Source organism: Gopherus flavomarginatus, chromosome 1 (assembly GCF_025201925.1).
Source record: "Gopherus flavomarginatus isolate rGopFla2 chromosome 1, rGopFla2.mat.asm, whole genome shotgun sequence".
Classification (NCBI taxonomy): Eukaryota; Metazoa; Chordata; order Testudines; family Testudinidae; genus Gopherus; species Gopherus flavomarginatus.
In genome coordinates, this window is record NC_066617.1 from 226,560,837 (window position 1) to 226,579,170 (window position 18,334).

Genomic DNA, 18,334 nt, shown 5'->3' on the forward strand with positions numbered 1-18,334 from the left:
TCTACTCAGTTCTACTTTTTGTTCAGCCAATTACTCAGACAAATAAGTTTGGTTACAATTTGCAGGTGATGCTGCTGCTCCTTCCTGTTTACAATGTCACCTGAAAGTGAGAACAGGAGTTCGTGTGGCACTGTTGTAGCCAGCGTTGCAAGATATTTACATGCTAGATGCTTTAAAGATTCATATATCCCTTCATGCTTCAACTACCATTCCAGAGGATATGTATCCATGCTGATGACAGGTTCTGCTTGATAATGATCCACAGCAGAGCGGATTGACGCATGTTCATTTTCATCATCGAGTCAGATGCCACCAGCAGAAGGTTGATTTTCTTTTTTGGTGGTTTGGGTTCTGTAGTTTCTGCATTGGAGTGTTGCTCTTTTAAGACATCTGAAAGCATTCTCCACACCTCGTTCCTCTCAGATTTTGGAAAGCACTTCAGATTCTTAAACCTTGTTTTTGAGCGTTGTATCTATCCTTAGGAATGTCACATTTCTTTGTGTTTTGTCAAATCTGCAGTGAAAGGGTCCTTAAAATCTGCTAGGTCATCATCCGAGACTGCTATAACATGAAATATATGGCAGAATGTGGGTAAAACAGAGCAGGAGGCATACAATTCTCCCCCAAGGAGTTCAGTCATAAATTTAATAACATATTTTTTTTTAACGAGAGTCATCACCATGGAAGCATGTCTTTTGGAATGGTGGCCAAAGCATGAAGGGGCATACGAATGTTTAGCATATCTGTCACATAAATACCTTGCAATTCCGGCTACAAAAGTGCCGAGCGAATGCCTGTTCTCACTTTCAGGTGACATTGTAAATAAGAAGCCAGCAACATTATCTCCTGTAACTGTAAGCAAACTTGTTTGTCTTAGCGATTGTCTGAACAAGAAGTAGGACCGTGTGGACCTGTAGGCACTAAAGTTTTACACTGTTTTGTTTTTCAGTCCAGTTATGTAAAAAAAAAAAATCTACATTTGTAAGTTACACTTTCATGATAAAGAGATTACACTACAGTACTTGTATGAGGTGAATTGAAATAGTATTTCTTTTGTTTATCATTTTTACAGTGCAAATATTTGTAGTAAAAATAATACTATAAAGTGAGCACTGTACACTTTGTATTCTTTGTTGTAACTGAAGTCAATATATTTGAAAATGTAGAAAAACATCCAAAAATAATAAACTTCAACTGGGATTTGCAATTAACACTAAGATTAATCACGATTAATTTTTTCATTGCGATTCATTTTTTTGTTAATGGTGTGAGTTAACTGCAATTAATCGACAGCCCTAATTTAAAGATAAAAAGGAAAATTCTACTAGCCTCATGCACAAAAATGCATCTAGTGTAAACCTAAACTACGTACTCCCAGGCTAGCCTTTGGGAATATCTTAAAGTGTATAGAATCATCTCCTGCAAACAGTTATGTATGTGAATAATTTTACTCACATGAGTAGTCTCACTGAACTCAATCACAGTAAATAAGATCTGTGCCTGCTATTATGTGTTTGCAGGATTGGGTCTATAAAAGGCTTCTGAGAACATTACTATAGTTTTGTTTACTGCTCTCTTTGTAAACTTTGTAAAATACTGTTTGTGAAACTGGCGCAGAACTCTGGCAGTGCAAATCAAAAAGAATGTTCCTAAAATATACTCTGTACATCTTACAGACAGAAGTCCCAATACAGATAAACACACAAAATTGCTGGCTTCTGCAGAAGAGGGAGCTTCCCACGATGCAGAAGACATATTTTTGAGTGAATTGAACACTGAACCTGATTGTCCTCTTACTTCTATGACTTCAGTGAATATTTTGAATGTGACAGGAATGCATGAATGAGCCCTGTATTGTAATAATATATGAGGCTGCTCAAGAATGGTCCTTATGGAAGCAAGTGGTTAGATTTTATATTTTATTATTTTTATGCCAGAATTAAAGGATTTACCACTTAACATAGCTAGGATAGACATACCCTCAGTTTGTGTTTGCAGACTTGCAGAAAATGCAGGGGTTTGCATTCTGGCTTCTGTAAAATATATCTAGTGTGTAATATGCAGTAAATAAATAAATCAATGTAAAACACACTGCAGAGATTAGAAAAAAAAATATAGACAGCATTGTACAGACCAGGTAATCTTTCTCAATTTAATGAAGTACTTAAGCACATGTTTAAGTCCATCCCTATTCAATTCAGCAAAACATTTATGCATGTGCTTAATTATTATTATTTATATTACCATAGCACCTAGGAGCCCTAGGCATGAAGTTGCATTGATGTGTGTAGTCCCATTGGTTTTATATTAGATGGTCAAAATTAAAGATTAAGCTTGAATAAGAGGATTTCAATAAGGCTACCTATGTAAGTAGGTACTACACAGTTTGAGTGAGAGTTGCAGAATCAGGCCCTAAGTAGGCAGCAGCCACATCCTGCACTAGCTGATGTTTCCAAGTGGCCTTCAAGGGTAGCCTCCATGTACAGCACACAGCAATAATACAAGGTGAATGTAAAAGCATGATAATTATGGCAAAGTCTATATACTAAAGCAGCAATATGAAAATGCAAATATTCATATGCTACCTTCTGAAATAGGCAGATCTTGCAAAAATGGAGCAAACACCAGCTAACCTCCAATTCCTCCACAAAGTTTCAAGGCCATATATGAATCACCAGAGAGCATGAAAATAGGGTGTGCAGTTTATCACCACTGTGACATATGGATCAATTTCCTGCAATATCCTTGAGAAACCTTTTTGAATTAAGTTTAAGTAGCTTTGGATTCCATTGTATTAAATATAAAGTTTATACATTATTTTGGGAAGTGTTGAGAGTATCAAAGGCCTATTGTAAACAATGTGTCAGACAAGCAGGAATTGTTGGGACAAAGTTAAGCAAATTTCCTGGGAAATACCTGTGAAGGAGGTGAATGCAAATTCCCACCTTCAGACACAACCTTTTGCAGCTGCACCCTGAGGAGGGAGCCAGTGTCTGCTGATCACCTGTTACTTGAGGACTATATCAAAGGCCCAAACTTTATCTAGGAAAGGATGAACTGTGCATAGTTGTTCTTGTTACGAATTTGTAACCACAGAAAATCCCTCTGAATGGCTGTTCACCTACCAGAGCCTTTGTTGGAAGTGGGATGATCTCTGGCAAGCTTAGTAGCATTTGTATAAGTTCTTTTATTGTGTTTATTATGTTTTTTCTGTAACACTTTCATCTTAAGAATAAATGTACTTGCTTAGAAAGGGCTCTGTGATAACTTATAACTGTTGGCAATTACATTGTTCGTAGTCTTTGAAGAATAAGCAAAGTACGGGTGCTGGCCTGGTTAGCCAGTCTGCCTTGCTGAGAATAACACAGTGTAGGCAGGGAACTGTGCAGCCTGGAAAAAGCTCATTCAGGTGCGAGAGAGACACAAGTCTCCCACCAAGAGAGGTGCTGGCTGAGGAGCCAGAATCCTAAAGGTGGCTGCCCTTGGTGAGCCTCGGAGAGGAAATACAGGTGTAGTTGCTCAGAACTATGACAATCACTATTTCAGTATTGTTAAACTCAGTGGATAATGTCTCAGTATGTGTGGCTAGAATATGATAATCAAGTGTCAAAATGTAAAACATATGATCCAGTTAAAATCTGTAAGTTTCTGAATGATAGCTCTTTATACTTTTATTGTTCTTTTGGTCAAAGGATCCCAAAGAATTTAAAAAATATTAATTTGCCTTACAATATCCTGTGAGGCAGAGAAGCAGAGTGCCATTCCCATTGTACAGATAGGGAAACTCCAGCACAGGGTTGAATATTTTGCACAAGGTCATATAGAAAACTTGTGGCTGATCTAGGACTTTCTGGACCCCCAATCCTATGCTTTTACCACAGATGATGTTAACTTCTATATGAAGATTAAAACAAAATCTATAAGCTACAGCAGGGATCAGCAACCTTTGGCTTGTAGCCCGCCAGAGTAAGCCCCCTCATGGGCCGGGCCGGTTTGTTTACCTGCCGCGTCCGCAGGTTTAGCCAATCGCAGCTCCCACTGTCCGCGGTTTGCCGTCCCAGGCCAATGAGGGCTGCGGGAGGTGGCGCAGGCTGAGGGATGTGCTGGTCGCCACTTCCCACAGCCCCTATGGGCCTGGAGCGGTGAACCATGGCCAGTGAGACCCACAATCAGCCAAACCTGTAGACGCAGCAGGTAAACAAACCGGCCCAGCCCGCCAGGGAGCTTACCCTGGTGGGCTGCGTGCCAAAGGCTGCCGATCCCTGAGCTACAGGAAAAACATGCTCTGAAGAAAGCTAGGCAAAGACTACAGAAATGTTTCCACAAGAATTTATTTGAATTTTAAAATATATTTTGCTTCAGCCAGTCTGCACCCCTTATGGGTTTGCTTTGTGTGAAGATCTGAGCAATTGAATTTTACTGCCAAAAATGTCCACAGAAGGCTGGTATCAAAGTCATAAAGGCACAAATTTGTGGAAAGTGAATCTTTAATACACAGGTAAGTATTTTCTAGGAAATCAGCATTAGGTAATATCATATTGCTTCCATTTCCCATCTGACACACACAGTTAAGCAATACAGCTTGAACTTCAACTACTCAAAATGTAGAATAAAGCATTCAAAACTGTATTTGTCAAATACATTAGAATAGTGTATTTGAGGAGTATTTTATCTGCTGATGGGTATTCCATGAGCAGAAAAACAGGATGAATTTGTAAAGTTAGTTATTTGTTACAATTTATTCACAGAGCTATAGTTCTGATCCACAGTCATTTCAAGATGGTTCTGTTAAAAAACTGCATGTATGCAGATTAGTACTAAGACAAGTTAAATCCACAATGTAATCACTGTTCCCAAATATCATTTTTATTGCATAAGAAATATGAGGTTTCTAAGGAAGAACAAGAAGTTGTAGAGACAAAAATCTTTATTTACAGGGTACCTTTTTTGAATTTAGAAATATATTTTTGAGGCGCAGTCTTGATGTATGAGAAGCATCATGCGTTACCAGTAGTGAAGACAGTCAATCCGTTTCATAGTTATATGAATACACATAACTAAACCATTAATGTTTCCTTTTAAAGCTACTCATTTTTTAGGAAGTTAGACTTACCTCCCCCCCCCAAGCTGTATAGTCTATATTACAAGGTAACAGAGAATCATAGGACTGGAAGGGACCTTGAGAGGTCATCTAGTCCAGTCCCCTGCACTCATAGCAGGACTAAGCATTATCTAGTATTATCTAGTATTAGTATCTACAATCTACTATCTACTATACTAGTATTAAGTATCTAGTATTATCTAGACCAGTGGTGGGCTTCCCACAGCTGCCATTGGCTGGGAACGGCTAACTACAGCCACTGGGAGCTGTGGGCGGCTGTGCAAATGTAAACAAACAGTCTGGCAGCCCACCAGCAGATTACCCCGATGGGCCGTGTGTGCCCCGTGGGCCACAGGTTGCCCACCATTGATCTAGACCATTCCTGACATGTGTCTGTCTAACCTGTTGTTAAAAATCTCCAATGATGGAGATTCCACAACCTCCCTAGGCAATGTATTCCAGTGCTTAATCACCCTGACAGTTAGGAAGATTTTCCTAATGTCCAACATAAACCTCTCTTGCTTCAATTTAAGCCCATTGCTTCTTGTCCTATCCTCACAGGTTAAGACAAACAATTTTTCCCCTCCTCCTTGTAACAACCTTTTACATACTTAAAAACTGTTATCATGACCTCTCTCACTCTTCTCTTCTCCAGACTAAACAAACCCAATTTGTTCAATCTTCCCTCATAGGTCATGTTTTCTAGACCTTTAATCATTTTTGTTGCTCTTCTCTGGACTCTCTCCAATTTGTCCACATTCTTCCTGAAATGTGACTCCCAGAACTGGACACAATACTCCAGTTGAAACCAAATCAGTGCAGAACAGAGCAGAAGAATTACTTCTTGTGTCTTGCTTACAACACTCCTGCTAATACATCCCAGAATGATGTTTGCTTTTTTTTGCAACAGCGTTACACTGTTGACTCATATTTAGATCATGGTCCACTGTGACCCCCAGATCCCTTTCCGCAGTACTCCTTCCTAGGCCGTCATTTCCCATTTTGTATGTGTACAACTGATAGTTTCTTCCTAAATGGAGTACTTTGCACTTGTCCTATTGAATTTCATCCTATTTACTTCAGAACATTTCTCTAGTTTGTCCAGATCATTTTGAATTTTAATCCTATCCTCCAAAGCACTTGCAACCTCTCCCAGCTTGGTACCGTCCGCAGACTTTATAAGTGCACTCTCTATGCCATTATCTAAATAATTGATGAAGATATTGAACAGAACAAGACTCAGAACTTTTCTGTGAGCAGAAAGTAAAGTTCTCCCAATTCCCGTTTCTTTATAACAGATTCTGTGTGTTTTTTGTCACAGATGTAGGGCTAACTGCACCTCTGTACCCTTTCCAGTCTGTCTGAATATACCCATTCAGTTGTCAATTCAGCCTTTAGCTATCCTGGAGTGGAATTCCAGAATTCTCCCATACTCCAATTCCATCACAGCTTTAAAAGCCTGTGCTATATTATGGGTGGGTGAGTGCAGGGGCTTATAAAAAAGCAGAAAGACTGAATGCCGGAGAATCACACATATACATCATTATACAGGAATACCTAAATCCATGTAAAACCTTATTCAAGTTAAAAAGATTTATGGCAAAAGCATAATAGTACTAATCAAAAATAATTGGGCATATAAATACAAAATAGAACATAATAAATGAATAAAGATAAAATCAAATTCAATCAGTCTCAGTGTCATAAGCAACTAGCTGCTAAATAACAAACAGATTTATCTTGAGATTAATTATCTTCATCTCTAATTATTATTCATTTCAGCTTTGATCTATTATTGAAATTCCTAGACTTATTATTCATATATTACCATAAATACATATGAGGCTTTAAAAAATAATAAGGACCTGCCTTGACGTACTTTACTGTCTAAGGTCCTGATCCTATAGTGAGTTCTACATGTGTGCTGAAATCTGAAGTTTGCAGGATTAAACATAAATTCAGATGAGAACAACAGGAGGATATGACAAAACTGAGCTGGAGTGGGCACAGAAAGGTTTTACGGGTTATGATGAAGACAATACACTCAGGACGTCACTTGGGTGAGTAAGTGCGTGAGCCTTGAAGTCTGCAAGGGGAGTTTTGGGGTTGTTTTGAGTGAATATTTGTAAGACTATAGTTCCCAAACATTTTTCGAAGAAGGAAGTTTTGAGAAATGACTTAATGAGGGGAGGGCAGTCACAGCAGACTATGGACCTGGTCCAACAAACATTTTAAACAAGTGAGTAGTCCCATGGGACTTAAAGTTAATGTATAAGTATTTGCAGGATCAGGGCTCGGGTCAGGAAAAGGAGTTCACACATAGGGAAATGGGCATAGGGCATGAATGGGGGAGGATACAAAAGAGATAGCTAGATGAGCTGAGTGAGGAGGAGTGTAGGGGAGGGGCAAGTGAGCAAAGGAAACAAGAACAGAGAGAGGAAGGAAATCAAGGCACAAGATGGTCACTACGGTGACTGGCACACTACAGAGATGTATATAGAGAGATTGATTTTAAATGATTAAAGAGTGACTATCCATCGTTTCACTTACTCTATCTGAAAGATGTTCAGATCATAGGAGTTAGCCAGGCTTATGATTGTTATGATGTTTTAAACTGAATTCTTCAATTAAATGTAAAGAGTGCTTAAGTTGCTATGTAAAACTAAGGAGAAGATGTGACACAGTTTTGTGAGTAGAATTTCAGGTGTCTGTTATTCATAGTGTAAGACCATTCTGGTCTTATGTAAAGATAGAGTCAAAGTTCTCTGTTAAGTTTCAGGTATTTGCTTACAAAAGTTAGTATGGACACCACAAACAAATACCAGGCACTTTTTTGTTGACCTTTTCTAACAACCCAGTAAAATTGGTTCTTAAGTCTATGTTTGCATGGCATACCTTAAAGGGATCAAACACAGGCTAACAGACAGGCCTCAAAACATAACTGTAAATGGTGACTCATTATCATCTTGGAGTACAGACCCTCTGTGTCAAGGTTCCTTCTCCACTTTGGACTGTAGAGTACAGATATGAGGACCTGCATGTGAACTCCTAAACTGAATTACCAGCTTAGATCTGGTTTTGCTGCCACCACTCCCAAATACTAGCTCTCTTCCCTGGATAGACTTGAGAGACTTCTTGACCAAGTTCCTGGTGAACACCGATCCAACCCCTTGGATCTTAACACAAGGAGAATTTAATCATCCCCCCTCCTTTCCCCTACCAATTCTTGGCTAGTCCAGATCCAACCCCCTTGGATCTTAAAACAAGGAAAAATCAATCAGGTTCTTAAAAGGAAGGCTTTTAATTAAAGAAAGAAAGGTAAAAATCATCTCTGTAAAATTAGGATGGAAAATAACTTTACAGGGTAATCAGGTTCATAGAGCCCAGAGGAACCCCCGCCAGCCTTTGGTTCAAAGTTACAGTAAACAGAGGTAAATCCTCTTAGTAAAAAGAAACATTTACAAGTTGAGAAAACAAAGATAAAACTAACACGCCTTGCCTGGCTGTTACTTACAAGTTTGAAATATGAGAGACTGGTTCAGAAAGATTTGGAGAGCATGGATTGATGTCTGGTCCCTCTTAGTCCCAAGAACGAACAACCCCAAAAAACAAAGAGCACACAAATAAAAGCCTTCCCCCCACCAAGATCTGAAAGTATTTGTCCCCTTATTGGTCCTTTGGGTCAGGTGTCAGCCAGGTTTCCTGAGCTTCTTAACCCTTTACAGGTAAAAGGATTTTGGTGTCTCTGGCCAGGAGGGATTTTATAGTATTGTACACAGGAGGGCTGTTCCCTTCCCTTTATAGTTATGACACTCTGTCTCAGTGGTTCTCAACCAGGGGGTTACGAGCAGGTTTCAGGGGGTCCGCCAAGCAGGACCAGTGTTAGATTTGCTGGGGGCCAGGGCAGAAAACCTAAGCCCTGCTGTGCAGGGCTGAAGCTTGGGGCTCTGACCCCCGCCATCCGGGGCTGAAGCAGAAGCCTGAGCAACTTAGCTTCATGGGGGACCCTGTGGCATGGGATCCCAAGCAATTGCCCTGATTGCTACCCCTTAATGCCAGCCCTAACATTTATATGAAGAAAACCGTTGTTGTGGGATAGATGGGCCTGGAGTTTTTATAGCATGTTGGGGGGTCCTCAGAAAGAAAAAGGTTGAGAATCCCGACTCTATCTAGCAACCTGTCCTGAGAGCTTATATTATGCAGTGTCTGCCCAGTCCTTGTTATCAATGCTGACTCATCAGACTCTCCCTGTAGCTTAAGCACATCCGCTCCCAGAATTCTACCCAAAAGTCTGAACCTCCTGGGTTACCTTTTCAAAGGGCCACATGATAGGTGTACCATATAACACACAAAGAATTCTAATACATTATTGCTCTTTTCTTAATCACATGAGAAATACACAGATTTACAAAAATAATAAACACATGCATTTCCCCTCCCTCTAGCTCACCCTTCCCTTGGGCATCCTGGGGGGTCCATCTGTGTTCAGGAAGGCAGGCTTCACACTGCCTCATCAGGCTACCACATGCAGCACCTCTCAGCCTGATCTGGTAAAAAGTAGCCAAGGAGCAAAGAAGTCAGGTCCTGTCCTTTTATAACCTTCCAGACTGTCATGTGACCTCCTGGTCATTACCAACTGGTGACCTGGTTGCTAGGTGACCTCTCCCCTGACAAACCAGTTCTGGCTGGGAGCCAATCCGTTGTCTGCAATGTTTGTATTTTAGCAGAGGACTATCTCAATTTAACCACCCTGTTGTTAGCTTGGCTCCACTACACCTTAGCATTTCAGCCCAGCATGGAGGTGAAGAGACCACAGAGAAGGCAACTAACCCCCACACTCAAAATGGACTTTGCTGGTTGGTCAAGATTCATAAAGACTTCATAATCTCACATAGAATCATAAATTGTACAAACAGATTTCCAAATAGTCACACAGACCCACTGGCTTTGAACCTTGAAGGTTTTAGGGTACATCTCTAGGGAAAAAAGTGTGTTCTTAAGTTAACCAACATGAGATAAAATTCTCGTGAAGTCAAGACAGTCTGTAGTTTTCATGAGTCAGCAAGTAGACGATGAGGAGCCTAGGGTTTACCTTCACCTGCTAATTCATGTGAAACCTACAAACTACCTTGTCTTCATGAGGATTTTACCTTGTGTTAATTACCATGCATTAGCTAACTCAGATAAAGAACACACCTTTTCCTCTAGTGAAGGCAAGGCCTTAGTTCAAATCTTGCTGTGGTAATATCTTGAATGCCTATGCATTAAGTCCAGCCAACGTATGGGGACTCTGCCAAATGGCTATCTGCTCTAGCATCTGACCATCAGTTGACAGACTCAACAAATAAAGATGATATAAATCTGCAGTTTTCAAATGTTGTTTTCATATGACAGACACTTTTCAAACTGTGCTTCCAGCTCCTTGAAAACAGCTGGCTTTTGAGAATCGAGCTATACTTCAAAAGGTAACCCCCTGTGTAGCACAGCCAGACGTAGCTGAATGAAGCAGCTTAATACTTGCAGCTTCTTATCCAGGTTCTGCGTTATCTTTGGACAGGAGATATGGCCAGCCTTTCAGTACACAACCCATCCTCCCACATGACGTACATTATGTCTAGTTTTTTTAAAAATCTGCATGTTTTCCTAAGGGTTTTTATTAATAATTATTTAACTTTTGAGATTTATGTTTATTTTGTGAAATACCATTTAGGAGTTAGATACTGTGGGACTTTACTATTATCCTGTCTCCAACCTGACTCCATTTTCTGATTTACTTTTGTATATTTATAATACTAAATTGCAGGAGACCACAGGTGATTTAAAAAAATGTTCCTTTAGCACATTCAATAAAAGTAAGGTTTGACAGAGATCATTGAACTCTGATAGAATTATGCAAGTCCTGATACTGGAAAGCATTAATTCTTGTTATTTATATGATTTTTTTCAGAAGTTGCAGAAGGGGGGTGTTAAAAATGTATTTTTGGATGTTTCTAATGGGAACTGCAACAAAAGGATCAGTTTCCTGTTATTGATAAACTAGGAAATTGGAAGTTCTTGAAGCTGAAATTATCTGGATCTTTTATTTCATCCGCAGCGTATACAGTCTGAACTCAGTGACGGATGGGCCACATAAAGTTCAGAAGTCATTATAGATAAATCCTGTAGAGGTTGGATTCTTGTTAGCTAAACTTATTCACACTTTTTGAGGTCTCCTTGATGTTTCACTCCTTCCAGTCCACCACATTTGTCTCACTTCACTTCAACTCTCTCTCTCCAAACAGACTTCTGAGCACTAGTATGCTTTTCTACCCAGACAGGCTTACCATGTCCCACCAGCTCTTTTTCTTAGTTGATATGCCATTTGGGGGAGGGAGCATCGGTAATTAGTCTGAACTCTGTCTGCTAGACTTTGGACAACAACTCTATTCAAATCTATTACATGTGCTGGTGGGGATCAAGGGACCCCGAATGCATTTCCATTCCACAAAACCCAATGAACCCTCTTAACCTGACAACTGAAGACAGAGACTACCATAGCTCAGCAGAACTGCCAGAGACACCATTCAGCGAAAGGAGTTTGTCATGACATTGGTAATACAGTGGATGGTTCTTTGAACTTTCAAAAAAGATCAGATTTGTTTGTGTTCAAAATCTGGGGTCAGATTCAGCTGGTTCTTTTTTCCCCCCAAAGTTATTTGTCAAGAACTAAATCAGATGCTGCAGTGTAATGGTTTTAATTTCTTTTCAAAATGATATTGAATCACTGGCCTGCTTTAGACAAGATATTTATAGTATCAGTACACTGTTTTCAAGGAGTGTGTATGTATTTTAATCTTTCAGTACACTGAGCCTCTTCTTATGTTGTCAGTTATGCTATATATGGTGGCTACATTTTCCTAAGAGCAGAACTGAAACAACATAATTGTTTGTTCCACAACCCCACATTTCAATTTATCAAAAGGTTTTTGGTAAGTGAGATTTTAATGCTGTGCACAAAGAGTATGAGGCAACTGACAATATGATTTCTGTATATTAGATGTGGTCAAGGCTGTTATGTTCTAGGATTTGTATGGGTTACATTCACAATGTGGTTTGTGAAAGCCTAATATAAAATCTTTATAATGCAAACACAGCTATTAAAGATGTTAGAACTTCGGGATTTAGAACAAGGTCACCTGGCAGCGTCTAATGAGACCACTCTCCTTGATACAAGGCTAATTATTTCTTTGTGGAACAAATTGTAACAATAATCACCAATCTTCAATTTGAAAAAAAAACATAGAGAAAGAAAGAGAGAGAGAAAGAGAACATTTGTCAACTCAAAAATGTGTTTGCAACAAATATCAGTTAAGTTAATAAAATTTTATGATTTCCATTCCATTAGTACATTAAGTGTGAGTGGTAAACACTGTTTGCATATTATTTTATGTATTTCACTGTTTAAATAACCCTGCACTGTTATTAAATGTGTTGGCATAATTATCCAAGAACTCAGGAGAAAATTATTCTTTTCTTTTCTTCATGTTAAACATTTGTCTGGGTTAGGGAAAACTGAAAGATACATCATATATAATTTACATGACACTTTGTTAAATCATTTACCTTCTTCAAATGACATTTCTTTGATAGGCACAACTGAAGTCTGTCATTAACCCTCAAAACTGTTATGTTTTCAATCGTTAAAGAGCTTAGATTATTTTCAGTTTAGATTCCATAGAAGAGTAGCCTCTAGACCTGGGATGGCAATTGGCCCCTGACAGATGTATTAAACTTTTGTAGCACTGATCTATGTCAGGTACTTGGGCCCAGGAAATAAAATTCAGTCTCTTACAAGTACTCCTGCACATCACACATTTATTATATTAAGGGGAAAAAAGAAATGAACAAAAATAAAATTTCCATAAGAAAGAAAGCAATCAGCATTTCTCATTCTCTAAGATCTTCCATTTGAATCCTGTCATAATTCTTCCCACTGGTAGATTTTGTACATTTAATACTCATTCATAACTTATTTTTTTCTGATATAGGTAGCTATTTCAATCATTAAAGTGTTGGCTAAAGCGAATAATGTATCTCATACTGGGACCCAAATCTCCACCTTCCTTCCCAAACCTCTTCAAGCAACAATGATAGAAATGTACTATATTGCATGAATATGTACTAGTTTGGGATAGTCTTATTTATAGATATGACTTTCCCTAATACCCAGCTAGAATATCTATAGCTAAAATTAAGGGGAGTGAGACTTTGCATCCCCAAAGGGCTGGAGCTGGTCCTTTGAGACAGACACTCAAGAATGTTTTTTGATTCTCTTATTTTAAGAAGCCTTGCCTGTGTACAGTGAATGGAAATTGTGATTGCTCATTGTTGTGTCTGGTGTTTTAGACTGCATTATACAGTTTGTGTTGCACTAAACCATGCTGAAGTAAAATAGTAAGACTGCTTTCCCCCTGGGAATCTCAAGACAATGAGATCTGGGTGTCATGAGGCTATCCCAGTGAGCAAAGTCTTTAAATAAATAAATTCCTAGGTGACGTGCTAAAGAAACAGATATTATATAGTGAAGTATCTCAGTCAAAAAGTAAGATATACACAATCAATTAGTGTTATACAATTTCTATTTTCCAAGTTAAAAAGTAGTGTTTTTTTAATAATGTGGATATGAATATGTTCATTAGACAAGCTTCTAATATGTTTTGAACAAAAATATGTCTTTTCTATTACAAGTGAACTACTACTCCTGGTGCGTTCTCAGCATCTCATAGTATAGTACATAGTGATTCTGTATAATATATATGTATAGTCCTAAAAATAATATTAGGGTTTGAGTCTGTAGTCTAATATGTATACATGTACCAGACTGAAAGGTAGCTAATGTAATGCTGATTTTTAAAAAGGGCTCCAGAGGAGATCCTGCCAATTACAGGCTAGTGAGACTAATTTCAGTACTGGACAAATTGGAAGAAATCACAGTAAAGAAGAGAATTATCAGACACATATATAAACATGGTTTGCTGGGAAAGGGTGAACATGGCTTTTGTAAAGGGAAGTGATGCCTCTCCAATCTATTAGAATTCTTTGAGGGAATCAACAAGCACGTGGATAAGGGTGATTCCGTTGATATAGTATCCTTGGATTTTCAGAAAGCCTTTGATAAGGTCCCTCACCAAAGGCTCTTAAGGAAACTAAATAGTCCTGAGATAAGAAGGAAGGTCCTCTCATGGATCAGTAACTGGTTAAAAGATAGGAAGCAAAGGTTAAGATTAAATGGTCAGTTTTCACAAAGGAGAGAGGTAAATAGGGGGATCCCCCAAGGACCTCTACTAGCACCTATACTGTTCAACATATTCATTAATGATCTGAACAAGAGAGTGAAATGGCAAAGTTGGCCAATGATACAAAATTATTCAAGATAGTTATATCCAAAGCAGACTGTGAGGAATTACAAAGGGATCTCACAGAACTGAGTGACTGGGCAACAAAATGGCAGAGGGAATTCAGTGTTGATTAGTGCAAAGTAATGAACATTGGAAAACATAATCCCAGTTATACCAACAAAATGATGGGGGTCGCCACTCAAGAAAGCAATCTTGCAGTCACCATGGATAGTTCTCTGGAAACTTCCATACAGTGCACAGCAGTAGTCAAAAAGGCTAACGGTATGTTAGGAACTCTTAGGAAAGGGATAGAAAATAAAACAGAACATATCATAATGCCACTATATAAATCCATAGCACACCCATACCTTGAATATTGTTCAGGTCTGGTTGCCCCATCTTTAAAGAAGGATATAGTAGATCTAGAAAAGGTTCAGAGAAGCTCAACAAAGATGATCAAGTATATGGCATGATTTCCATGTGAGAAGAAACTAAAAAGATTCGGGCTGTTCATCTTAGAAAAAAGATGACTAAGAGGGGGATAGGATAGAGGTCTATAAAATCATGCTTTTTGTGTGGAAGAAGTGAATAATGTTATTTATCCTTTCACACAATACAAAAACCAAGGCTCACTCAATGAAATTAATAGTCAGCAGGTTTAATACAAACAACAAAAAGAACTTTTTCACAGTCAACCTGTGGAACTCATTGCCATGAGATGATATGATAGCCAAAAGTATAACTGGGTTCAAGAAAGAACTGGACAAGTTCATGGAGGGTAGGTCCATCAATGGCTATTAGCCAGAATGATCAGGGACAGAACCCCATGCTCGGGGCGATTCTAAACCTCTGACTTCCAGAAGCTGAAAGTAGAAAACAGGGGTGGATCATTTCATAATTGCCCTGTTCTGTACATTCCCCTGAAGCTCTGGTACAGGCCACTGTCAGAGACCTGATACTGGGCAAGAGGGATCATGCTTTGACCCAGTATGGTAGCTCTTATGTTCCATGTTCTTTGGGAATACTAGAAACTTGTTAAATCAGCAACTGAATGTATATGGCAGATGAATGTACAAGTTATAGGGTAGAATACATCTGGGGCTGTTCTCTGCAAAGTGATTGTAAAACTGACACTTTCTTACTCAACAAATCTACTGTGATATTTTCTGACTTTAGTGACAAATTGTACTTTTAATGATTTTTACTCCTTTTATCTCAATGTAGTTAACAAAGCTAGAGACTTAACTCGATTCTCTTCCTTCTTGTGCATCAATAGGTTTATTTAATAAATTCTTATTGGTTACTAATGTGCAAATCTATTGAAAGAAATAGGTCTGAATCGCTGTCACTCCAAGCACAATCTGGAGACAATGGAATTTCAGAGGTGCAAGTAAAGGCCTTATGTGGACAGCAGAGCCTTTATTTCTGGTGATGACATAATTAGGGAAAGAACCCTGTTTGACTTTCATATCCTAGGAGGGTAAATATATATGTAGCATGCATGTTGTAGTATCAAGTGAAAGGAATTAAATGTACAGGACTGGCAGTTAGGAAATAATCTTTTTACCTGTAAAGTGAATGCATTTGATATGGAAATCATTAAGACAATAAATGTGGACTGACCACAATGCAGTTTTTAAAGAGTAACTTCACAGAATAAAGCTGCACTTTAAGGCAGGACAAATCCCCTTGCAATCATGAGCGGTGAGTGCATAATATATTGCAAAAATTCCACTGCTAACAAAAATTTAAAAAATCAAACTGTGAAGTTTGACATGTTTTAAGTGTAAAAAGCCCCTGGCCTCAAAAATATTTGAGCTATTTTAACAATAGAACTGGGGTACAAATGAACTAAAGCCAAATGGCAACAACTTCACCCATAACTATACTGGAATATTAACTGTTTTATTGACATTTCAGATGGCTTTTTCTTTTTATTTGGTTGAGTTTGGTTGAAATTACAAATCAAACTATGAACTGTTTATAAATGTCTTTGTAGTCAAAATTAAGTTTGAAAATTGTTCATCTCCCCAATTTTTACACTCAAAATTATCCATTTCTACATTCCAATGAGTCAACTGCATGTATAAACAGATGTATGCACTGAGCATTTTGTGTGTATTGCGCACAGTGGAGACCAGCTGATAATTCATCCCCCATAGGCCGCCAAATGAAATGAAAAGGAAAAGCCAGCTGAAAATGCAATAAAACAGTTAATATTTCAGTACAGTTAAGATAAAAAATGCTTTGACTTTGTTTTTCATATTGGATTGTGCAGTACCACTCATTAGCGCTACTGCTGCCACGTAGGCTTATGGTTGCAGCTAATTGGGCCCATAGCTGCTAAATCTTGTGCAGCTTCTTGTGTGACATCTTCTGCAAATTATGTAATAAGTTAATGTATATATTTGTAGATCATTTGCATATGAGCATAAACTTCAGCTTATGGTCAATACACCCTGTCCCAAGGAGTGGTAGGTTCAGAACACAGAGTTGCTCAAAACTTGCACAAAAATTGATGGGGTACATGGGAGGTTGGTTGGAGAGTTTCCTGAGATATGTAGGTGTGGAAGCCACCTCGTTGCAGTGTATCATGTCAGCAAATGCATCTATTACTCATAAGAGAGTGCAGCGGCGTGACTTGACACCATACTACAGATGATGACACTGCTGCAGCAGCAGCTCTCTTTGGTTTCTGCTGTCTTATATTATTGGTGTCCTTGGTCAGACATGGTGGGAGCAGCTGCAGCAGGAATAATGGGAGAGGAAGAATGTCAGTTCCCATGACATCACAATGAACTGGAGGCTGCAATCATGTGAGTATGAACATGGGGATGATGTCACACAAATGTGATCCATTTCTTGTAATTCATGTGTGACCTGGACTGATGGGAAAATCTGCAGTTTGGTGCAAAGCACATCTGCGAGGGTACAGACAGATCTGGTTTTGAGCTCTCTCTTAAGAGGATCAAGAGAGGTCTAATGTGCATGACCAGGAGAGGTATTAGGGATGACTGCCCCTGTCTGTACTCTGCCATGATATAGTACAATGAGGTGGACTTATTGTTGCATTAGCCACAATGACTGCTCCCATTTGTACTTCCTAAGCATTTCTTAACCCAGATCCCTAACATTTAACAAATATTTCTTAGAGCCAACATTTTCAGAAGAATTCTTTCATTTTGTGTGCCTCAGCTTTTGGGGGGCTCAGCTGGTGCCTGACTTTCAGAGTTCCCCTGGACCTGCAGCTTCCAATGATTTCAGACTCATCATGTGTCAAATTGGATCCCCAAAAATTGAGACAAAATTAGTGAGCTTCTTTTAAAAACATGGCTGAAAATATATGTGTTTGTGATCAGTCCTTGGCTTGGTGCAGTGGTAAAGAGAGAACATTGGGCAAGTGATGCCTGAAACAGAACAGGGAAAGTTTAAGGATCTGCACTGCCTTCTACCATTATGTGCTTTGCTCCTGTGAACACCTGAAAACTACAGAGAGCGTGATAGCAAAAAATGACCCAAAGGTGTGTTTCATTAACAGCTATTGCTTGACACTTGAACTCTGTTTTTAAGAGTTCCAGTGTCTCAGAGGGAATGAAGTTACAGAGTGTATCAAACTATATTTAGGAAGAACAACTGCAAGCTATGGCAGGAATTTGCTTTTACACTTAGCTTCTAAATTGAGTTCCACTCCAGCCCTGAGCAGCTCTCAGTACCATACAGGCACAAAGCACTCTAGCTATTTCAGACACATTTAAAGGATCACAGTCAAGATCTCAGCTGACTGAAGAAGGTGTCTCTTTCAGCATTGAAAAGAAGTATATATACTCACTTGACGGTTTGGAACTTTTCTCATATA

General features: G+C 38.9%; 1 protein-coding gene across 3 annotated transcripts in view; it reads left to right on the forward strand.

Moving 5' to 3' along the window:
• The first annotated feature begins 1,786 nt into the window (after positions 1–1,786).
• The window catches only part of SMPX (small muscle protein X-linked), an 82,704-nt gene continuing 66,156 nt past the window's right edge, over positions 1,787–18,334 (forward strand). Inside the window, exon 1 of one of the 3 annotated variants that reach the window (XM_050936752.1) lies at positions 1,787–1,810. The gene's annotated coding sequence lies outside the window, so the exon portion shown is untranslated. Of the gene's footprint in view, positions 1,811–18,184; positions 18,314–18,334 lie in introns of those variants that run through there. The other 2 variants (XM_050936749.1, XM_050936748.1) reach the window with 2 other exon arrangements.